General features: G+C 47.9%; 1 protein-coding gene across 1 annotated transcript in view; it reads right to left on the reverse strand.

The window, feature by feature from the left end:
• Positions 1 to 1,423: 1,423 nt before the first annotated feature.
• Positions 1,424 to 24,594, reverse strand: part of P4HTM (prolyl 4-hydroxylase, transmembrane) — a 971,989-nt gene continuing 948,818 nt past the window's right edge. The window contains exons 9-10 of the transcript XR_011301876.1: positions 1,874 to 2,008; positions 1,424 to 1,765 (exon numbers count right to left, since the gene is read on the reverse strand). The gene's annotated coding sequence lies outside the window, so the exon portion shown is untranslated. The remainder of the gene's footprint in view (positions 1,766 to 1,873; positions 2,009 to 24,594) is intronic.

Here is a 24,594-nt window from a genome sequence, read left to right on the forward strand (position 1 = left end):
ACATGTAATGTTTTGGGCACCAAGAGGGTGGGGCACGCAGCTGATTTGAGATCTCGTGGCCGTGCCGCCCTCCCCCGTTTCGTCAGTGTGCCTCATAGTATGCCTCTATGAGATTTGCATGCAGGCGTACGACGACTACAACACATGGATTTCTATGGAATCTCCCGCATTTTGCACCTGGCCAAGACTAGGCTGATTCTACAGGAATCTATTAGCAAATGCAGCCTGCAAAGCAAATTTGCAGACGTCCTTTTTTTCTCTCCAACAGGAGTGGAAAATGGTAAAGTAAAATCGAGTGTGCCTCCGTTTTCTTTTTCCATGTCCGCTCCACTTCATGGACTCTTAAAAGTGCTTGCAAGGGACCCAACATCATGAAAGTGCTAACGTTGGCGGTTCCCTGCATGCTATTTACATTTTTTTTATAAAATTACCCGAATTATGTTTTGTTCCCAGGTGTACAATATGACTAAAGTGGTACTGCAAAGAGTTTGCTGGCAAATACTCGCCAGAACAGGATTTCATGTGATTTGCGCTATATGCCCAATGCAGTTAGCACCAACTGTGATTTACTCCTGATCCCCAATCTAAATTGGCCGTAATCACTCAATGATGTTGAACCTTGTCATTGTAACATGCAGAATTGTTCTTCGGGGTTCAAAGTTAAACTCTCCTGCTGCAAACCCCCCCTTTTCCCTCTTCCCCATGTTTCCCCTCTCTCAGCCAGAACCAGTCCTTACACACTGTGCACTCCCACAACCCACACCTAAATGCCTCTGAACTGCTCCCCACAAACACCTTTCACGAAGGGCACCACAACAGAGATGTTGCATTGGAAAAGTCAGGTAGATAATCTAAATTGCCAAATGCGCCTCCATTAAACTTCCGGCACCAACATCCTCAACCTTTGGGCTTAAACAACCGATACACAGGCAAACCAAACCATGCACACACAGCAATTTAATATCTCTTCCAACAGATTTCAAGCAACAGACTACTTTACATTGTAAGCAAGGCATGGTATCAATAGTAAGTAAGTGTGAATAAAGAAATGTACCCTTTCTAGTGAACAAAGCTCGAGGCAATTATGCTATACAGATACAGGGTTATGGGCCTGTCCATAAAGTAATGTGAAGGTTGGTCGGCTAAGTAGCGAATCCCAACCTAAGGTCAAGGGTGTGTTAACCGCTCACTGAGTAAAAAATACAATTGGTAGCAAACAAGGATTTATTTGCTAAACATACAAACAGATGCTTCATTCATAAAAACTTGAGAAATGATGTTGAAAAGTGTAACATACATAAACAAAGAATAATAACAATGACTGATACCAACAATTTGGCAAAAAAGGAGAAAGAAATGTGCATTATTTACAACAAAAGTGAACAAAAAATACTGTATTTTCAGTATACATATAATAAGGTATCTATTCGTGTGGACACATAGGAGTCCTTTGTGAATGAATCCCAAGGTCATAGAATAGAGTCGAAAAAGACTATCATCGCCCAATTTCATAAGGGTGTCCTAATTAGTGGAAGGTTTCCCAGTCAATTTCCTAATTTCTTTTCAGTATTGCTTTTTGGTTATAACAATGAATGTTTCAGGGTCTTTATGAGATATCTTAGAAAAAGCCAACGTGACAGAGACTGAGTAAACAGAATCTGGTTCAGGCGGGAACCACAACATGCAGGTGTTCCTGGATTGGCACGTTTCGGCGGATGTGCAGTGATGTAGCGTCCGCCTTCATCAGGGCTCCGCAGGGGCGACCCTGCAATATGTATAAAGAACTCCAGTGAGTAATTTAGATGAATGCCAATGGTCTTTGGGCACATATGACAATGTACATGTTTTCTCAAACACCGTGCCGGCGGCTTACCTGCCGGTGCTATAATCCCAAAAGACTCGGTTCTCAATCACCGAAGGGCATGGGGTTGAGTAAAGAGGGTCCTCAAATGGGTCCTGCTGGAGAAAGTGCGGGCCCAGGGCAGTAGTCCTGGTCAACAACGTGGTTCTGCATTGGGGACAAAAAAGGAAAACATGGAGAGGTACAATGAGGGCTGTTGTGTGAAACTAGCTGCTAACAACAGTATCTTGTGGGCAAATACCATTAGGCAGTGAATCTGGCATAGAAGGAAATTACCTGCAGGTAGAAAAGTGATGGTATCAATAGTAAGACAGACACAAGTGACCACAGTTCAAGGGTGTTTATTGAACTTCAACAAGGGTGTGATGAACGCCTATCTAATCCTAAATTTACACATGGGCGAAAGCTACGACCATCAAATAATAATAATGCAGCCCTAGTGGAGTCTCGTCAAAATAAAAGGGCCTATTCTGAAAAAAAACGATTGCCAATCCTTACCTCTAAATACAAATAGTGTGGGGTAGTGTTCATAAAAAAGAAAGTGTTCACAAAAATGATATGTCAGGATGTTTAGGCCGTTGGCCTCCTTTCTTCACGTTTTCAGCAGGGGACAAGGCAGTTCACTCGAGCATAGAACAGTCTCAGGCTTCTTCGGCACAAGCACACAGTTCCATTTACCTTCTGTGCCCAAGTCTCTTAAGTTATCATAGTCTCTTGATTCAGAGGGCCTGATGTACCAAAACAAACAATGAGTTCCTTTCCTCTTACAAATACACAAGTCAGGTGATTCACTCTTCAAACCGGATCCCCCTCAGCCAGGTTCAGATCCCTTTTTATACCACAATCGTTACTTTGGATTCCCCTCTTACGGGTTCAGATCCCCCTTTACAATGTCCAGAGAATACTCTTTCTCGGGTGACTCATGGTACACCACGGATCCTCCTAAGCCAGGCTCAGATTCTTCCTCTTACAAAATTAGTCTCCCTCAGCCGGGCTCGGACCAATTGCAGTTCGTTTTAGCTATTGAAGACTTCCGAAAATGCACAGGGTTTAGCTTGACCCGTTGCAGGACCACTTTGATTTCACAATTCACAATTTACATTTACCACCTCTCAGTACCTAACAGAGACCTTCAAATGAGCACCCACGTGGTGCCGGACCACTCTGTATATGGTATCTATCTCGGCTTCAAAAGTTAAGTCACTCCTTGGATGTTCAATTATATTTGCATCATCACATATGCTTAACACATTGTTTTCTACAGATTTCTCCATACAATGTTGCTCCTTGCAACCTTGGTTCTAACACAGACCGGTCTGCTATCAGTATCCCTGACTCACTGGATGAGCTGACTTTACTTGGTTATCGACGCAGGATGAGCCCCGACACACTTCAGCTTTAATTCCAGGTCTTATGTTTCTTGTTCTCAAAGGCTAGTGAAAGTAGCATTTTTTCTCCGAAAAGGTCAAGCGCCCTTCCCTCCTTGCAATCCTCTCTGGTCTTGCCATCTTTCTCCTCGTATTAAACTGCCATCGTGGAACTTCTGCTTCCTCGCGTGTTTTGCCTTGCTCAGAGTGTGCTTTCGTGCTCCGTCTATTAGCCGCGTGGGGGAAGTGTGATAGAAGTCAGGTGTGTGTAATAATCAGCAATTGCCTGACCCTGCCTGACCATTGTAGCAGGACATGTCAGGTATACGGCTCAGGTGTTAGTCCATTTTCCCTCACTGTGAGGTGTCTGTGGGAAAGTGTTTGTGTCGGAAAAGGGGGGGGTTTGAGTCCCTACGTATCCTGCCTGATAGGATGGGGCAAAGGCGTTACAGGAAAGGGGATACTGCTTCTCGCCGTCCGGTGTCCCTCTTCTACTCCCCAAAGACCCCCAATCCAGGTGATCCTCCCGCACTGGTCCACCCCCAGGGACTGGATCCAAAAGCGATGGCCGTGTCCTGGCCACCTGGATGAAAGATCCCTGGGGACTAGCAGGTAAGACACCTTCAGGTTGCTCACAACATCCACAACCAATTTATATACCACAGCACTGACCAATGTTTACTAGCTCTCTATACACAAATGCCTCTGTGCTAGTGATACAGAACATCTAGAAACAGACCCACACTCAGAGCTCAGGCTACTTCCAGTCGGCACACATCAATAAAGCAGCAAAGCTATCTTGCATTTTCCCTCTCTCACCACTGGCCTAGCCCACCATCTCTTTTCAGATATGCCAGAGGGCCTTGAGACCATGCAAATGGTTGCTGTGTGTGGTATAAATCTCAGTAACATAACATGTTTTCTGGTTCTCCCAAAAAGCCCAGCCTCTGCACCATGACATTCATACCAGGCCGCGTATATAGAATGGACGTGGGAAATATGGCTCCCACATATTAGCACATGGAGATCATTATTTACCTCCTCTCAGCCAATCAGAATGTTTAGAGTGCAGTCAGCTACTGGTATTGACTGCATTCTGAACATTCTGTTTTCAAAAGCAGACAGGGAAACAACAATTTAAATTACAGGCAAGATTTCATTCAGCAAGACGTTTCCAATGAGGGACCTTTTTGTCCCTGAAACATCCTGCTTAACACACCAAAGTGAAAGCTAAAACATGAGAAGAATGTTTCACTTCCTTATAGAGAAACTGTTTACTTTCTCACAGCATCTTATATATTCTCATGTTAAACCCACTCTAGTTTAACCAAGTTGCAATTAAAATGTTTAACTCATGAACAAAGCCTTATTTTTTACGTTCTACAAAATAAAAGCTCAGTTTTGCCAAGATACATTTTGTCGATTTACTTCACTCTTTATTAAAGTAACATTTGCTTCACCACCCAAAACTCCAAAATGTGTAGTGCCACTACCAATATGTGCAAACCGCCTTATAGACCTTCGAAGGGGTAATTATCACTTAGGATAATGACCCTTCCACAACTTATGACCCTCAGCTTCGCTTCGGCCCATAACATGGAGGTGGGTCATGTAGGGGAGGCATGGTATCACAAGTATGACACTGACACAATAGGTACAATTTATAACATGTTTATTGATGTTTCTGGGGTTGGAAATACTCCTACTTTGCCCTATAACTAAGATGGGAGTAGTCTCGACCATGAAACGATAAACAAAACAGTCCTAGTGGAGTTGGTCAAATCAAACTGGTCTATGCTGACAAAACCTAACGCTTGCCCTATCTCTTGTACACAAAGTGTATAATGGAGAAATGTATGTAAAGGAAAAATCAGTCTTCAAAAGAATAAATGTGACTAAATCAGCTCTCCTCCCCACGTTAGACCACATGGAGAAAAGCGGTCCCTGTAGGCAGGATGACACACTCTGGCTTTCAACACAAACAGTTCCAAAATGTGGAACGAGGCCCGCCTGTCCTTCCACGTTAAAGTCTCTCTTTCCAGACTTCCAAATAATGTTTCAACAAAATGTTCACGTAGGTCCCCCTCTGTCGGGCTAAGACTGCTTCAAAACATAGTTAGCATGGACCCCCCTCTGTTGGGCTCAGACCTCTCACAACAAAGTTCACATATGTTCCCCCCTGTCTGGCTCAGGCCTCTTCAGAACAAAGTTCCACAAAACTTGTAAGGGGCTCCCTTCCCCAAGCTCATTACACTTTGGGACTCCTTCAGTCGGGCTCAGACCGCTTTCGGATGTCGAAGACTTTCGAATGTGCATAGTGTTCTTTACAGACCATCCGCAGGACAACTTTGACTCAAAGTACAAGGTCAACTTTCACTCTCCCCTTCTCTAGGAATTAATTTTGCTTACTTCGCTTTTGCGGTTAATTCACTTTATCGTTAAAACATTGCACCTTTCACAGAGACTTTCGAGTGGGCTACTTCCTTTCACCGGACCACTCAGTTACTTAGCATCGCTGATTTCACAGCTGTCCTTACTTCACAGTTCATTCGCAGGTCTTCCTTTCTTTGTGTCTCATCCACACGTATGCAGCCTTCACTTGCGATATAACATTGCCACTTCATACTTTCTTTAACACACACTGGTCTCTGAGGTCGCTTGCCAACTCACTGGCTGTGTGCGTTTCTTTCTTTGTTTTACAATTTCAAATTCACGAGGCAACATTAGTATCACAGGCTTTGAAATACAATGCAGCCTTCTGATGTGGGATCTGGCCTTATCCACGTGTCTTTTGTGGCCTATTGGAGGCAAAGACCTACAGTAGGGAACACTTGGGGTTTTTTGACCCGCTGCTCTCGTCCCTTGGTCTGTCACTCTGCCCCAGTAGGTTTTCCTTCACCCCTGAAGTTCTGCTTGCACTCGTGCTCCACCTTGCTCAGAGTCTGTCTCTGGGGTCTGTCTTTTATCCGTGTGAGGAGAGCTAATTGGAATCAGGTGTATGCACTTAAAGGCAAGTGGCGGAGTTTGCCTGTCCGATTAGCGGAACAGGTCCAGTATGATGTATGAGAGTTAGATTTGTTACTCTCATTCATCCTCTTCCTCGGCCCAGTGTTTGTGTAAAAGGGGGGGGTGGGAGTTCGGACCTCAGAGAATCCTGAAAAACAGGATGGGTTAGATGAACAAAAAAGGGGGGGAATACCACGTCTCACCATTGGCTGCCTCACTTCCACTCCCTGAAGACCCCTCACCTAGGTGATCCTCCCGCACAGGTCCACCCCCAGGAACTGGATCCAAAAGCCATGGCCATGTCCTGGCCCCCTGGATGAAAAGTACCCGAGGACTAGCGGGTGAGACACTTTGGTTTCTCACAGTCATTATTCTGCGATAATGACCCCTCACTTGGTCTATACGGCTATATGATTTAAATTTAGACAGAGGGTTGAGCCCCAGCATGCTATCTGACTCCAGATACTCTACTGAGCATGAGGCTTTACCCTAGTCCGTGGCTGAGCCCAAACTGTAGTTGTCACGTCCCCCAGTACAGCTGCTCCTCCCTCCTCACACTTACCTGCAAAGACAGTCACGGCACACATATTAAGGCGGCAGCATCCTACCCAACGAGTGAAAATACTAGCATGCAATCCGGGTGTTTTCTGTCCCTCATTTCGTTGGCAGTTGCCATGGAGACTTACCCACAACTGGAAACGTCCCCGGTCTTCACAATCATCCTGGCGACACAGAGAGACTCCCACAGCAACCTCGACCATCCTGAATCACGTGATCAAGATCTCGTGACAATCCTCACGCTGCACGCTTCTGTGATTCACATCACGTGACTACCTCAAACGAGTTCAAAAGCATCCGAAAACACGGAAGCAGTGCTTCACAGCTGATCTCGTGAGGATATTTGGCATTTCTTGTTTTTCCTTTCAAATCTCGTTTACTTCGACCTCGGATTGTTCAACGGACCCGATTTTTGCCTTCTCCTTGGATTTTGGAACTGTATCCTGTACAACCTCGGATTGCCTCATGGTCTCGATCTTTGTCTACTCCTCGGAATTCAGAACTTCTATCCTTTACGACCTCAGACTGCTCAACGGACCTGATTTTTTGCCCATCCCCTGGATTGCTTCTGATCTATCTCTCTGGAACTTTGGATATTTGAATTCTGTATCTTGGAACTGTGCTTTCAGGTCTTTGCCATCTGACCCAGGTGTTATCCTCCTACAAGCCGTGCGGAATGCCTGGTCTCCCAGCCCTCAACCTCCTGCTATCCACTACATTCAAGGCACTGCTGTCATACACTGGGGTAAGCCCTATTCCAATTGGTTTTTACATTGTATTTCCCTAGTATTGCACCTGTTTAAATAATCACCCATTGCCTTACAGTGGTCTGGGCTTCTTCCGGTGTTCCTGGTTCCTGATTGATGGCTCACAACACCTGGCCTCAAAGATTGCACAGGCAGTTTATTTGTCCTGCCTGTGCGGTACTTGGGGACAGAGGTACGATAATCTGCACGACCATCAAGATCAGAACAGTAGTCATAGTGGACACTAGCGCCCAGGCCATAATATGCTGAAAAAAGCTTGGGAGTATGAGACTTGGGGTCACAGTCTGTAAGGGGACTCACAGGCAGCTGCCCTGGTTCACGCAGTGGAAGATTCAGATGGGTTGGCTTTCTGGAAGACAGGTATAGTGAGAGGAGGTGATGGGTACGCACTACTAGTACTCCCCTGATGCAGATCCTGGCAGTATGGCAGGTGCGCTGAGAGTCCAGGTCTCTCCCATCAGTGGCTACAGGTGGTGTTGGGGGAGGATAACTACATTTCACCAAATCCAATTTCACCTAATGAGAAATCTTCAAAAAACATTTTTCTTCGAATTTGGTTTGCTAAGTGGGTACCTTTTAAAACATAGATGGGTTGGGTAAGGGGATAGGATAAAGTACAGGAAAGTGGGGGGCAAGGGGTCTCCCCCCCACATAAAAAGAAAGAATCCAAGAAAAAAGATCGGTGGAATCACATTCATCTGGTGTTGGGAGGAGAGGTCAGCAGCAGTTAGACTCGGGTTTACCATCCACGTCACCAGACTGCTGTGATGGACGTCCAGGAATGAGCCTTGGCTGAGGAAACGTGTAGACCAGTCCCTGCAAGCACACCGCAGGTCCATGTCGCTGGCAGGAAGCTTTGACCACCAGACTTCGTCCCATTATCCCCACTGCCAGCCACACAAGTTACCACAAGTATCCATCTTTCAAGCTGTTGGGTTACTGCTGACTGAAGGTGGGGGTGAGGCGCACTAGTACACAATAGAAGTCATTTAGATGAAAGATAGTTGGGGTAATTAATCCCTAGAGGGGGTTGTAGGGCCATAGATCAAGCGTGGCCATCTTGCTCTTGACTTATTGGCACCCCACTCTTCCCTGCTGAAACCCTATATTGATAAGCCATGCACATTTGAACAGTTTTTCGTCTTTGCCAGCCACAGCCACAGGCAAATAGTGGTCCAAACAAGTTTTGATTGCAGTCATTTGTGTCACAGACCTTTACCACAGTGATTACGGCTTCTTCCTTTTTTATAGCTCATCAAATGTATTATATTGTTTGTATCACTCTGTCCTCAAGTCAGACTAATAACCAGCATTACACAAAATTGACCCGTGTAGGCAAGACACAGCCCAAAGAAGACAGCACTAACACCGTTAGAGGTAACAGATATGACAAGATATGCCGTTTCAACACCCTAATGACATCACAAAAAGAAATATTACAGTACCCATCATCCACAATAAAAGTTAATGATCCTTTTTTAACCAATCGTTACTAAACCCAAGTTGTCCTAAATTTCATACATTTTAACTTGCAACAGGTACAAACACGAACCTTCTAAAAGTAGAAATGGAAGTGAATGTCAAGTGGCAGGAGTAGCAGGAAGTCTCAGTAGTGGTAGTGGTTCCTACGCGGCTGGTGTCGCTGTCACTATCGAGCTCTGAAGCAGAAGCGGAAGCAGTCCCGCCCCCTCATCCTTGAAAACCCGCGGACTCCGCGAAGCGTATGTCAAGTAGCATGAGCAGTCTGCAGTCCACGACTCTTGACTAGCGACGGGAACACCAAGACTTTGACAACTCGCCTGGTGGATCTTGAGGTGGGGGACTGTGGTTTGCCTCCAGTTCTGAGGGGCGTTAGACTGCCACACTAGATTGTACGTTGTTCAATGAGTGGAGTAACTGCTGAGTCATTGTTGACATTTAACGAACTGGTACGTACAGGCAAGTTGAAGGTTGCCATATGTAAACCGGCGGCACACAGATGATTGTTCCTAAAACTTTCAAGTGAGGGCAAAAATAAGCGCTATCCCCTCAGAAGTGAGGGCAATATCTTGTTGACTGAGGGGGCGGGAAACATTCTGGGCCACCTGGAGACATCGGCCAAGTTCCTGGATCAAGGGAAGATTACCAGCTTCTTTCCACAGTGCCAAATGAAAACCTATAGTCAAGTGCTGTTGCAAGACAATTGTCTTACAGACCTATCAATGGCAAGGTCTGCGACGACAGAGGAAATTACTTGTGAATTCTCTGGACCCGCGCTTAGTGAAATTGAACCGAGACTGAGCATGTTGCAGTAAAGCGAATGCAAGTGTCTGGAGAAAGAAATGGATGCAACTTTTAGTGTGAATGACAGGCTAATCATGTCGCCTGGGTTATTTAATACCCAGCTAACTAGCATCTCTCCGGATTCTGCAGCAAATGACTATGTAGTGGGTTTGGATGCCTCGGTGAGGATTGACCATTCCTCTCTTCCGTTTGAAGGAGATGGATCTCTGTGTAAGGTGTCCTCGGATGCCAGTCTGAGCTCACTGGCTGCTTTAAACGTAGTCCTACAGTCATTTATATGACTATATGACACAGTGGCCTTTAAGGTCAAGGCCAATTTAGTGAACTTCGGGCCTTGTTGATGACGCACTTAAAGATTTCATTGGATATGCCAGAGTCGAATAGTCTTGCGCAAATAAACAAGGAAGAAATAAGGCTAGAGAACCCTACTAGTATCTCTTTGACTATGAACCAAAGCACAGTGGCTTTAACTCAACAAAGTGTACAGTCGGTCGAAGGCTCCGTATGTATCGGAGAAAATGATAAAATAGTTAACGCTCCCAGGAAAAAATCAAAAAATGTAATAGGGTCCTTCCAGGCAAAACAACAATGGTTAGAGAACATTTCTATGCAAAATCTTACAAGCCGTCAAGCATAACCCAGCAGGAGGCTCTGCAAAAAAGGAAGCAGCCTTCTGTTCAATTGCAACTGTTGACAAACTACTCCTTGGTACACTTCAGGAAACAAGGAATTTGTCTGCAACTACCATGCCACAAACCCTAACAATCTTGCCGGATAACTCCAGGTAGAGTGTACGCTTTGAGAAGGAATGGCAACAAGAAACTAAGAGGCAATCGAAGAAAAGTCCGGGAAGGGGGAGTCTGATCAGAGGAAACGAGGCCAGGGGCCATCGGCGGGACATAATTCGTTGGCGGTGCCCCTTGCTCCGAATAGAACCCCGGAGAGGCGGGGAACTCTGTTTCGCCCGGCATATGACCCACTGGAAATAACTGTTGTAGGGGACTCACAGACCTCAGTTGGACATACTCTGGCAAGAAATTCAAGCTTTAGAAAACCAGTGATCTCAAACATCAGAAATGACTTTGATGCAACCTATAATCTTTCAGTCCATTTTTGACAAGTATGATATAATATGATATTTTATTTATATCGCGCTCATACAAATGTGTTTCAGAGCGCGACCAGGCAGAGGGAGGGGGATCAGGGGAGAAAACAAAAACAAACAATCTTACTAGGCCCAGTGACATTGAGAACGCGCAAGTGCATGGGAAAGGCAAAGGGAAGGGGTGAATGTGGGGGGGAAGTGCAAGGGAAAATGGGAGGGGGAATGAGAAGTGCAAAGCATAGGAGAAACAAGATAAATAATAAGTTAGTGGATAAATAAATGAATAAATAAAGGTGATCAAGAGCAGTGGTAGTGCAGCAAGTGAAGGGTAAAGTGCAGGGCAAGTCAGATAGGGTAACATCTGATAAGTGCAGAAGAGGAGTGGGGGGGAAACTGTATGGGTACAGATAACAGGCCCCAGTGCAGGGATGGCCGTGAGGCAGTGCAGATGGGTGTCCGGGTGGGCAGGTAACTGAGCCCGAATGGCCAAGTTGGCAGGTGAGGCAGTGCCGAGAAGAGAAAGCAGATCAACAGGGAGGAGAGTGGCAAAGCCAGATGCGAAGAGGAAGGTCTTAAGGAGTTTCCGGAACCGTAGATGGTTTTCCTCAAGTTTAGGGTGGCAGGGAGGCCGTTCCAAAGGGAGGCCCACGCCGAAGACAGAGCTTTCCCCTGCACGTTTCTTTGAAAAACGGCAGACCCTGAGGGAGTTAGAGGAAGAGGAGCGAAGGGCTCGGCAGGGGAGGTATTTACGGAGGGATAGTTGAAGGTATTTTGGATCCAGGCCCCAGAAAGTCTTGTGGACAATGCAAAGGGTTTTACATTTAATCCTTGCATCCACTGGGAGCTTTGGAGGTAGGGGGGGAGGAGGAGGGCAAAGGGAGGCAGGCCAGAGAGTAAGGGGAAAGGCTGGAGAGGGTGTGCCGATGAGGAGGATCTCAGTTTTATTAGCATTTAAACAGAGATCATTGGCGGCACACCAATTTTGAATGGCGATTAGACAGTCAGAGATGAGGGAGGGAGAGGAGGTGGCAGAGGGAAGCCTGAAAATGAGTTGGGTGTCGTCAGCGTAGCATTGGAAGTTGGAGCAAAAGATGGAACTGCAGTAGGTAAGAGTTGCCAAGTATTGGTTGAAAAGCCAGGGTGAGGGATTAGACCCCTGAGGAACACCACAGGTAGAGAGGGAGATCCAGGAGAGGAAGGACCCAAGTTGTACCTGGGAAGGTCGATCAGAGAGGTTGTCACAGAGATGATTGAGCAGGATGGTGTGGTTGACCGTATCGAAGGCGGAGGAGAGATCAAGTAGGATAAGGACAGAGGGAATGTTAAAGTCAAGGTTGGAGACCAGGTCTTCACGGATGTTAAGGAGAGCAGTTTCCGTACTACTTTTTATTATATTTTTAATTATTTTTATTTGGTTTAAAAAAAACTTTAAAAAATGCATTCTCAGTTACAGCACTTCATACAAACCCACACCCTCCTAGCATAAATTCACATCTCTCAAAAGCATCACAGGTGTGGGGTTCAATTCAGCCAAACAAGTTTTCAATTCCTTCAAAAATGTTACCAGACCAAACATGACTTTTTGTTCAGAACCATCAAACATGGATTTCCACCAATCAATAGCGAAGGGAGTAGTTTCTTACCTGTAACTCCATTTCTCCAGCATTGGTATCTTTCATGGATTCACATGCTTAGAATATTCCCCGTCGTCAGACTGGGAACCCTCGGTACACATATATATAGTCATTTCCAATAGGAAAAACTTCTGCCCTATCCCCGTCTGCGTCCTCTACGGGGCCGCCCACGTACGCCCCGTTGGACGTGATGGTATATAAGCCCCGCCCCCGCGGGTCCCTTCAGATTTCGACCCCTCCAAGATAACGGGGGGAAAACTTGCTTACATACCAATCTTCCACATTGCAGTCCGGGGAGGCCGGAGTGCGCATGTGAATCCATGAAAGATACCAATGCTGGAGAAATGGAGTTACAGGTAAGAAACTACTCCCTTCTCCAGCATTGGATCTTTCATGGATTCACATGCTTAGAATAGATTGTAAAGCAGTAACATTAAGAAGGAGGTGAGAGTGCAATGTAACTTACATTCGTAGAGACACCCCCAAACACTACCGTTTACACCATGTATGTAAGCAACAACTTATTATACTGATACGAAACGGATTTCCGCCATACAATGCTATGTCATATGACTCAGTATGCACCCCTTGCGCACATATCTACCCAACCACTTATGTTTAGGTCAATAAACTATGCACATTCATGTATACACTCTGAAAAAACCAGCTGAGGCCAAATAATAATAGGCAGCATTCTTCTTGAAACTTTGGCTTACCTCATTGAAAAAGGTGGCGAAGCACTGCCCTTCCCATTTGTACCTCATCCGCGTGCTGCTTTTCCAGGCAGTAGTGGCGCGTAAACGTGTGCGGAACAGACCATGCCGCCGCCTGGCAGATGTCCGTCAGCGGAATTCCTGCCCATAGAGCCACGGAGGAAGATGTCGATCTCGTGGAATGGGCTCTGGGACGATGTAGTAGAGGTCTCCCGGCCTTGGAATGACACAGGGTAATCGCCGAGGAGACCCAGCGAGCCAGACCTTGTTTGGAGATAGCCTTACCCCTAGCCGAGGGGCCGTAGGCGACGAATAGCTGTCTGGTGGCTCTGATATCTTGCGTTTTTTGCAGGTAAAATTTTAGCGCCCTTTTGACGTCCAGAGTGTGAAGAGCCTTCTCCGCCGTCGACGAAGGAGATGCAAAGAAAGTAGGGAGTACCAGGGTCGAGTGCTTATGATAGACCGACGGTACTTTTGGGATGAATGAAGGGTTAGTTGATAAAATAACTTTGTCCTTAAAGAACCTCAGATATGGAGGGTCTATGACCAGTGCCTGTAGTTCCGACATTCTTCTAGCCGAAGTGATGGCAACTAGGAACGCGAGTTTCCAAGATAGAAATTGTAGAGATGAAGAGGACATTGGCTCAAAGGGAGGCTTCATTAAGGCAGCTAGAACCGTGTTCAGACTCCACGACGGTGGGAACCGTTTTTCCGGAGGGAAGGTTCTAAACAGACCCTTCATGAAATGCTTCACTAGCCTGTCACTGAATAGTGGAGGGGACTGTCTTCTTCTGGTAAATCTCGAAACAGCCGCCAGGTGTACTTTGATTGACGATGATGACAGTCCGCTTTCCGCAAGATGAAGAAGATACGGGAGGATTTGCTCCGGAGTTACTTCCAAAGGTTGTATATTTTGTTGTGTTTGACACCATATACAGAACCTTTTCCATTTGCTTACATATGATTTGTTAGTGGACGGGGCTCTGGCCGCCTGCAGAATCCTTCGGCAATCAGTCGAGACTTTTAGGTTCCCGAACTCCGAGAAGTCAGGAGCCATGCAGTTAAGTTCAGGCTGTCCGGATTGTGGTGCCACACGGTCCCCTCGTCCCTGGACAGGAGGTTCGGTACTTTCCTGAATGGTATCGGCTGATCCAGCGACAGATGAAGGAGGTCTGAGAACCATGGTTGCCTCGGCCAGCGCGGGGCCACTAGGATGACCCGGCAATTGTACCTGTGGATCCCCTGGATCGTCCTCCGTATGAGGGGAAATGGAGGGAAGGCGTAGAGGAACTTGCCTGTCCACGGAAACGAGAACGCTTCCCCCAGGGAGCCTGTTTGGGGCCATCTGCTCGCGAACTGAGCACATTTTCGGTTTCTTTCCGTGGCGAAGAGATCGATCGACGGGGTCCCCCATCTTTCGAAGATTTCCCCGAGTTGAGTGGAGTCCAGCTCCCACTCGTGTATTTGTGACATGGTCCTGCTCAGGGAATCCGCCTGTAAGTTCTTCGCTCCCGGTAGGTGGTATGCACTAGGGAGATGTGGTGTTTTAAAGCCCAATGCCAGATCTTTTGAGCTTCCTTCGAGAGGGTCCTGGATCTGGTGCCACCCTGTTTTATCAGGTAGAACATAGCTGTCGTATTGTCCGTGAGCACTCTTACTTTTGACCCCTTGATGTGTGGGAGGAAAGATTTCAGGGCCCATCTCACCGCCCTTAGCTCCAGGACGTTGATATGTAGGCGAGATTCGGTCGACGACCACCTGCCTTGGGTTTGGTGGCGTGACATGTGTGCTCCCCAGCCCGACAGAGAGGCGTCTGTAATGATGGTGTTCTGAAATTCCGGCTCCTGCAAGGGGACCCCTCTGTCCAGGTTGCGCGCCACTTTCCACCATCGGATGGCTTTGATAACTCGTTCGTCGTCGACTATTATCTTGTCCGACCAGCGGCCTGTGGCCTGCTTCCATCTGTCTGATAGGAACTCCTGTAGAGGTCTCATGAACAACCGGCAGTTCGCGACTAGGTGGATGCACGATGCCATGGAGCCGAGGAGAGCCGCATATTTTCTTACTGACAACCTTCTCTGTAAACGAAGTTGGCTTGTCAGGTGTTTGATCTTCAACAACCTTTCCAGGGATGGTTTCACTAGTCCCGTGTGGGTGTCGAATTGAGCACCTAGGAACTTCAAGCTCTTCGAGGGCTTTAGTGAAGACTTTTCGTAGTTCACTGCAAATCCCAGACGCTGTAGCAGTCGCAAGGTGGTCAATAGGCTGTCGTTGGTCGACGCTGGGGAGGATCCCCTCACGAGCCAGTCGTCGAGGTACGGGTAAACGTGATGCCCTTCCTTCCGCAGCCAGGCTGCTACGGGTGCTAGGCACTTTGTAAAGGTTCTTGGGGAGGACTTCAGGCCGAAAGGGAGCACAGTAAATTGGTAGTGTGTTTGGCCGACTAGGAACCTCAGGAACCTCCTGTGGTGAGTGCGCACCGGAATGTGAAAATACGCATCTTGGAGGTCCAGAGACGCCAGGAAATCGTTCTTTTGGACCGATCTGATTACCTCCTGTAGAGTAAGCATCTTGAACTTTTGACTCAGCAGGGTTTTGTTGAGGTCCCGTAGGTCGAGGATGGGGCGCCACTTCCCGTTTGGTTTCTTTACTACGAAGCAGCGTGAGTAAACCCCTAAGCCTCTCTGTGAAGCAGGGACTAACTCGATGGCGCCTTTTTTTAGCATGAGCGCAACCTCTCGACGCAAGACGCTTAGGTGTGGTTGAGACAGGCGTATCGGTGGACGTCTTGGAGGTCTGGATTTGAATCTTAGGGAATGTCCCAGTCTCACCGTGTCCAGAACCCACCGATCTGTCGTAATTGACTCCCATTCCTCGACGCAACTTGACACTCTCCCTCCTAGAACGTCATTGTTGATCTTTTTGTTTTCCCGTCGACGACGAGTAAGTGGGACGTCTCTTAGAGGCCTGGAAATTTCTGCGTCGGGTCGAGGACTGTGAGGCGCGTCTATAGCCTTGGGACGGATATGAAGACCTCCCGAATGCTCTATCCCTGGATCCCGCAAATCGTGCGTTTCCCGTAGCTCCTCTAAAGGGGCGAAAGGAACGAAAGGGCTTACCGCTTTGGAGAGAGCCCAGCGAGCGCGCCGTCTCAGAGTCCTCCTTCATTCCTTTCAAGGCCTCATCCACCTTTTCGCCAAACAGGTGGTCACCTTCGAAAGGCATGTCGACAACCTTATATTGCACCTCGGGTCTAAAGTTGGTGCACTTGAGCCAGGCCTGGCGTCGTAGAACCACTCCGTTGTTAATTTGTTTGAACCCCGAGTCTGCCAGGTCCACCGCTATATTGATAGCATGGTTCGAGGCTTCTTCTCCTTCACGAACCAGGGACATAGCTGATTTTCTGTGTTCTTCTGGGAGGTGGTCCAAAATGGGTGCCAGTCTGTGCCACATCTCCCTGTCATACCTGGCCATGATTGCCAGGGAGTTCGCTGCTTTCACTGTTGACGCTCCCACTGACAGGATCTTCTTACCGAAAGCGTCTTGGCGTCTAGCTTTGGAGTCCGGCGGGGTAGAGCACTTATGCTGGGCCTTTGCCTTTCTCGTCGCCGCCGCTGATACCACCGAGTCAGGCGTGGGTTGCGCAGAGAGGCATTTTGGCGTCGAATCTGGAACTTTAAATTTTTTCTCTACGCGGCCTTTGACCGCAGGTTCCGAGAATGGATGCCGCATGGTTTGGACGCCCTCTTTCCATACGTGGTCCAGTATCGGTATCGAAAAAACGGAACGCCTATTCTTGCCCATGTGGTCAAAGAGGAAGCAGTCCTTCTTTTCTTCTTGTTGGGTCAAACCGAACTCCTTGCAGGCTTTTTCCATCATGGAATGGAAGGCCCCTATGTCATCCGGTGGAGATGGGTGAATGGGACTTTTCGGAGGATCCACCTCCACATCCGAAACCCATGACGGGTCTCTCGACGGCGAGAGGGAGATATCAGAAGCTGACCCCTGTTCAGAGAGGGAGTCCGAGAGCTCACCTTCTTCCTGGACTGTTGGAGCAGTTGGGCCCACGACCGATCTAGTCGGGCGGTGTGAAGGTCCGGGCTCGTCGACGAGGGGAGTCGTCGGAACAGGCGGGAGCCTTTCGTCCAGGGACTTCAAGAGCGAGTGTAAGGAGGAAAGTACCTCCATGGAGAGAGTAGCCTGGGCGTTTGGAGGCTGGGTGAAAACTTGAGAGCAGGTTGCACCAGAAGGAAATCTGGGCCGTAGCCCCAGGTCTTCCGGGCTCACTATTCTGAAGCCGTCGTCTTCTTTGGAGGCGATCGAAACTGCCTGTTCTTGTAGCAGTGTGTCGGGTAGCCCCATGTCGAACGTTTCTGGCCTCCAGGCCTGGAACTCTGTCGACGAGGGAATAGTCGTCGACGATGAGCCCGTTTGAAAGGCGGGGGACTGTGACGGAGTGGGCACTTGGATCGTCGCCGTCGTCGTCGTCGACGGAGGGCCTGCAGGTGGCTTAGGCGGTCCCGCCTTCGCGGAGCTCTCCCTGCGTTTATCCGCATCTCTACTCGTAGCTGATCTTTTCTGATCGCTCGAGGAGGATTTTGGCCTGTCCTTATCTTTCTTCGACGAAGAAGAAGAGGAAGATGATTTCTTCGTCGATTCTTTCGATGAGGCCTTAGAGGAATGACTTCGAGGCCCGTCCTTCTCCGTAGGTCGTGATTTTTTGGCCGGAGGTTCCGACGGATGTGAGCGTCGGGAGGCTTCTGATGTTTTCGCTGAGGCGATACTGCGCACCGATCCTACCTCCGACTGAGGGTACGCTCCAGCGCCGTCGTTCAGCCACGAGACCAGTCGCCGATTCCGGTCCTTCAGGGTTTTTTGGGAAAAACCCTTGCAGATATCACATTGGTCCGCCGAGTGGTGGGGGTGAAGGCAGTAGATGCAGTCAAGATGGCCATCCCCTTCATAAACCTTCTTTAGACCGCACGTGGCACACGGGCGGAAAAGAGGCTTACCCGACATTATTGCCAGACCAACTAACAAAACTCGTAGGAGTTGGAAGCGGAACAAACAGACAAACTCGCAGGAGTTAGAAACAATCGATAAGTATTTGAAGAAAATACACGAGGAGATCCCACTATCTTTGGAGACGGTTGAAATCTGAAGGGACCCGCGGGGGCGGGGCTTATATACCATCACGTCCAACGGGGCATACGTGGGCGGCCCCGTAGAGGACGCAGACGGGGATAGGGCAGAAGTTTTTCCTATTGGAAATGACTATATATATGTGTACCGAGGGTTCCCAGTCTGACGACGGGGAATATTCTAAGCATGTGAATCCATGAAAGATCCAATGCTGGAGAAATAAGTTTGACGGCCCTCAAAGAGAGGTCCGAACAATTTTGTTCGTAATGATCGAAACTGTTTTAGAGTCTCTGTGGAATGTTCACAGAAATGACAAGTGAGGTTAGAGTTTTCTTTCGATGTCCAGGTTCTTGTGCGATCTTTGGTCAAGAGAAGGTTAAGTCGGAATTGTAGAAATAATAGCCTCAAATTCTGATCCGGGGATTGGATCAAGTAAGACTGTAGTTTGTCAAACTCTTTTGCTTTTGATGGTGCATCTTTTGTAAGACGAGAGCTTGCTCTGTCAGCGCAAGTTTGGTACCAATCCGATCCCCACAACTTTAGTTTAGCTTTGTCTGGATGTTCTAATAGAGGTGTGATTTTTATGTTGTTTGCATCAAGAATTTCTGTGCATATATTGCTCCATTTGGAAACGACTGTGTATTCCGGGTCTGTGTCTGGTTTCTGTAGGATTTTAAATTGTGGGACTGGATTGAAAGTAAGGGCATCCTATAAAGAATGAATGCATTCCAGCACACACTCGCTTGTATGGATTTCAGACCCAATTAATATCTCATGTTACTAGTCGGGCATCCCTTAGGGAGATGCAGCGCTCTGGTCCAGAAGTTGTTCTCTAGTGTGTTCCACAGCTCATGTGGGCAGGCAGCCGAACATGTTTTCAGCACTATAAATGAGAGCCGGCATGGCCTTTTGCCGATAAAAGTCAATCATGGGCTTTATGGAAAATCTTCCAAACTTTTGTTTATAATGGCGCATTGGCAGGCTAGCTGTTGACACTTCCTTTTGGTTGCCTCAACCCATGGGTTATCATTTATGTTGGAACCTATCAGAGATTCCAACTACTTCATGTGTGGTGAGATTCTGAGGGATGTTTTTTTCCAAATGCCAGGCATATTGTTTAGTTCCTCTTTCATGGGATGCCAAGTTACGTAGAATCAGAACTTCACATTTGTGCTTGTTAATGTGAAGCTCGTTTTTGTTAACGTACCTTTCAAGGGCATCCAGTCTTCGTTGTAGACCGACAGGTGTGACGTCCAAGAGTATTAAGTCGTCAGCGTATAGAAGACAGGCTAATTGTGACCCATGAATTTAAGTGGGAAAGCTGCTACCTCATTGAGTGTGTCTCCAATATCAGAAATGAAAAGATTGAAGACGATGGCGGCCACGTGGCAGCCCTGTTTCACACCTTTGTAGGTTTCTGTACTTCTGGCAGTTCTGAAGCCAGATTGGTGGTCAGGGAGTGAGCCGATAGAGTTAGAATGAAGGTTATGATGAGAGATGGCAACATTTCCAGGAGCTTACCCAAAAAGGGGGTGATTGAAATATGGCGATAGTTAGCTGGACAGGAGGGATCAGCTGAGGGTTTGAGGAGAGGATGCACAAGGGAGTGTTTCAGGGGAGAGGGGAAAGAACGAGAAACAAAAGAGAGGTTGCAGAAATCTGCAAGGGCAGGTGCAAGGGTTTCAATATGGTCCTTAATGGTTTTAGAGGAACAGGGATGAACCTGTTTTGATGAGGCTTTCATAGATTGGACTTGTTTAGCAACCTCATCGGGGGAGAAAAGAGGAAAGGCAGAGAAAGCGGGAGATGGGGAAACCGAGGGAGGATCAACAGGCAGTGGAGGGAAGGGGAGAGGAGAAGGAGAGTGTGGACAGGATGTCCTTAGTTTTACAGATGAAGTGTGAGGCAAGGTCATTGCAAAGGGCCTGAGAGGCGAGAGGAGAGGTGGATACTGCAGAAGGGTTGGCAAGCTCCTTGTAGATTTTAGAGTTCAGCCTAGTTGTTTGATGCACAGTAACCCTGGATTGAATATGAGCTCGCTTCTTGGTCCGCACAGAGAGGCGATATTGCCTTTGGAGCAGGCGGCAGGCCAGTTTGTCAGAGGATGAGCAAAAGGCCTTCCATTTCCTCTCAGCCACCCTACACTTACATTTAAGTGTGGATAGGTCAGAATCAAACCAAGTGTTGCACTTGGCTTTGGGCTTAAGACGGATCCTCATGACAGGGGCAAGAGCATCAAGGGTAGCAGTAATAGAGGAGTAGAGCGGGGACAGGGCTGAGTCAAGGTGAGAGTCAGCCTGAAGTGGAGGAGGGGTGAGAAGGAGGCAGCAAAAGCCTCAACTGACACATGCTTCATGGTCCGGATATTCGAGAAGGTGGGTGGCAGTCTTGGGGCAGGCTTGGCTTGAGGGGAGGAGATGGGTAGAAAATAGGATAGGAGGGAGTGATCAGTCGAGGAGAGAGGAGTGATGAAGGGAGTAGAAAGGGGGAGGTCAGAGGAGATCAAGACATCAAGTGTATGGCCAGCAGAGTGAGTAGGGCCGGAGGAAAGGATAGAAAGGGAGAGTGTATCAGAGAGGTCACGAAAGAGTGTAGATGGGGAACAGGGAGAATCAAGATGGATGTTGAGATCACCAAGGAGGACGAGATGAGAGGTAGAGGCCAGGAGGGCTGAGGAGAGGTCTGCCCACTCAGAGAGAAAAGAGGTGACTTGGCCACAGGGCCGGTAAAGAGTAGCAATAGTAAGGGAGTGGCTAGGGGAGAGAAAGAGCCTACAGACGAGACATTCGAAAGAGGAGTAGGTCTGAGTGGGGATGATAGAAGTAGGAATCCACTCAGGGAAGATCAGAGCAATGCCCCCTCCAAGCCGGGTGGACCTGGGTGCGGAGAGGATCTTGTAGCCGTCAGGGAGGAGAGTGTCAAAACTCGTGACAGAGATGGCCGTGAACCAAGTCTCGGTAAAACCGAGGACATCAAGGTCTAGTTCTTCCAGGAGGTGGTAGATATGTCAGAGGAGTGTTTGACAGCAGAGCGAGGGTTGAGAGTGGCAAGATGAAGAAGGTTGTCAGCCTTGAAGACCTTCCGGGGAGGGGTACAAGTCTGAGGTACGTCCTGCGGAGGTGAAGAGGGAGTATGAGAGGGAACAGGGGAGGAAGTAGAAGAAGACAGGGTAGCCAAGGGAGGTGGGGGTGATGGAACAGCAGGAGAAGAAAGGAAATTGATGAGGCAGAGGATCTGCCTATTAAAGAGACATAGATTGGCCCGAGGGCCTTGCACCATGACAGTGCCATTTAGGTAGACATTAATCAAGACTCTGGAGGAGTCAAAGGAATCCATACAGACTTTCTAGCGGATGCCACCATTAATGGGAGAAGAGGATAGAGGACAGAGCGTAGAGACCATATGAGGGGTCCAAAGATCAGGTGAAGGAATGACAAAAAGGATGTCGGTGAGGGTTTGTCTGGCGGAAGCGCTAGAGTAGGTATCAGCGATGGGGAGGCCAGGTTTGCAGGCCAAGATGTCCTTTTTAAATTTCTTCTTGCCAGACTTAGTGAGAAGGGAGGGATAGTCGATAGTAAAGCAGTTAGAGTAGATGGGAGAAACAGATAGCGCCATGGTAGGTAGAGAGAGGGTTGTTGAGAGAAAGAGGCAGGTGTGTGGTAGGGAACAGTCAGTGGGCTGATAAGTGGAAGGGCAAAAGTGAAATGAGAAACTCACCCAAATTTGACTTTCTAAAACACACCCAAATTTGACTTTCTAAACACACCCAAATTTGACTTTCTAAAACACACCCAAATTTGACTTCCTAAACATACCTAAATTCAACTTCCTAAACACACCCAAATTTGACTTTCAGAACACACCCTTCATTGAACTTTCGGCAGAAAGTCGATGTGAAGGTTGGAGAGATGAGGTAAGAGTAGAGTTGAGTGTAGGGGCGGGAAAGTTAAGTAGCATATCAAGGAGGTAGCGGTTAGAGCAGGCAGAGGAGAGAGTGAAGCTACCACAGGGGAAGAGGAAGGATAGAGGGAGGAGAGAAAAGAGTCAGGGAGAGGTAAATAGAAGAGGCTTTTGTAGTCCAGTTACGTGTCTGTGTGACCTGGAGGGCAAAGGAAAGAGTCCAAAAGGTGAGGCTGGCGTAGTGGCATCACGAAGTGTCCTGGAAAGTGGACAGGGAGCAGACAGGGGCCTTCGAAGAGGGCCTTAGAAGAGGGCCTTAGAAAACAGGCCGGCTCCCCGTCTCCCGGTCCTACTAATCGGAAGTTATAGAATGGAGGAGCCAATCAGCAGGACTCATTTAGCCAACAGAGGTTGCAATAGGAAGTCAGGCAGCCATCTTGGAGTGGTTGCAAGGTGCTGCTAAAATGGAAGTCCAGGCACTAAACATCAGATGAGGGGCACACAACAGCATTGTCTGGGGCAAAAAACACATGCTATGCAAAAACAAAGGGCTGCTATAACACGTGTGCTGTAACATACAATGCACTTCAACATACTTGGAAACGTCTTTGCCCAATACAGTTTTAATACATCATTTGAGGCAATGGTTTTCAGGTACTTCATTATTTATAAATAATAAGGAAGTCACAATACAAAGGGGGGGCCCAGTGGCAGAAAGAAGGGGCCACAAGGCTTACCTCTGCTCTGTAGGGTGAGGAGCTGCTCAGAGGAGCGTGAGCCGAGTGAAGGCATTCACCAAGAGGAGGTGCGCACTGTGAGCGCTCAAATCTGAGTAGCACGCAGCTGATGCAAATTCAGGCAAGCGTGCAGGGCGAGGATCCATGTGCGCGAGCAAAAAGGTTTCTTTCTTCGCTTCCCCTCACACGGCTGCAGGTTGCCAGTGGAAACAGCTCATCAGTGATGAGATTTGGTCCACACCTGAGCGCGAAGGAGCTGCCGGCCAGGGTAGAGGCAGGCCTGTTCAGCCGCGCCTGGGAACAGCTAATCCGTGAAGAAATGGAGCGCCCACGATGCGAGGAACTGAGGAGTTTTCCCCATAATCCTGACTTATCTTTCCTCTGTGCCTGGACTATGCTCAAGTGTATCTTCGGATTTGAAATGTGTACATTTATTTGATCAAGATTGTAAAGGGAAACGTGCTGTCTACTTTACCTCAAAATGTGTGGAAAACCTAGTGTTTCAACATCAGAAAGATATCATGTTAAAAGGCTTTGAAAGTTACTATATGGAGATAATGGGAGAATGGGAGGATTCTCACTGTAAGAATCTGACAGTACATGCCATTTTGAAAACGATCATCGCAAGCCAGCCCTCTTTTGGTTGGGAGTGGCTTGCCAATACTCTACCTGGAATCCCAGCTTTTAGATCAGGTTTCTAATACCTCCGTCTTAAGCTGGAATTCTCATTGCCATAATTCCTTTAAACAAAGTAAACCGTCTCAAACGCTAAGTAAACATGATTTTATTTTGTTGCAAAAAATGTGGCTGACCATCTGCCCAGTGTTTGACAGGGTTTTTGCTGAACTACAGACCAGCTAAGAAAGGTCTATAAGGTCGTCCAAAGGGACGTCCGATAACTGCCAGAACTATCACAAAGACTTGCTCCTTAAAAAACTGGAACTGCAGGTCTGAAGCTGTTTAGGCAACAGAGATTATAGATAGATAGATCAATTTTCCATCCCACAGGAAGCAGGTGAGTTCACCCACTTACTGACCCCCCTAGGCCTGTAATTTACAGACCTCATGCTCTTAGCTGAGCCCCAAAACCCCTTCGTGCCCCTTGCAGCACCCGGATCTCCTTCCCTGCGTCCAGTTCCTTATCCGCCTGCCTCCCAACCCACTCCTACAATGCGATTGGCCTAAATCTCTGTTGGTGCTACTGGCTTACTACCTGCATTGCTACCCACCTCCATTTCCATCCCACGGGAAGCAGGTGAGTTCACCCACTTACTGACCCTCCTGGGCCTGTAATGTACAGCCCTCACCCTCCTAGTTGAGCCCCTAGGCCCTCTTTGTGCCCCTTGCAGAACCCAGATCTCTTTCCCCATGTCCAGTTCCTTATCCACCCTCTTCCCACCTCCCAGTCTGCCCCTGCAATGCAATTGATCCGACCGCTGCTCTTAACTGAGCTTCCCATGCAGCCCCTGTGGCTAAGGTCCCTGAGGCAAAAGGCGGCTCCTACAATGGTGGCTCCAAACT

Source organism: Ambystoma mexicanum, chromosome 2p (assembly GCF_040938575.1).
Source record: "Ambystoma mexicanum isolate Mex_15411 chromosome 2p, UKY_AmexF1_1, whole genome shotgun sequence".
NCBI lineage: Eukaryota > Metazoa > Chordata > Amphibia > Caudata > Ambystomatidae > Ambystoma > Ambystoma mexicanum.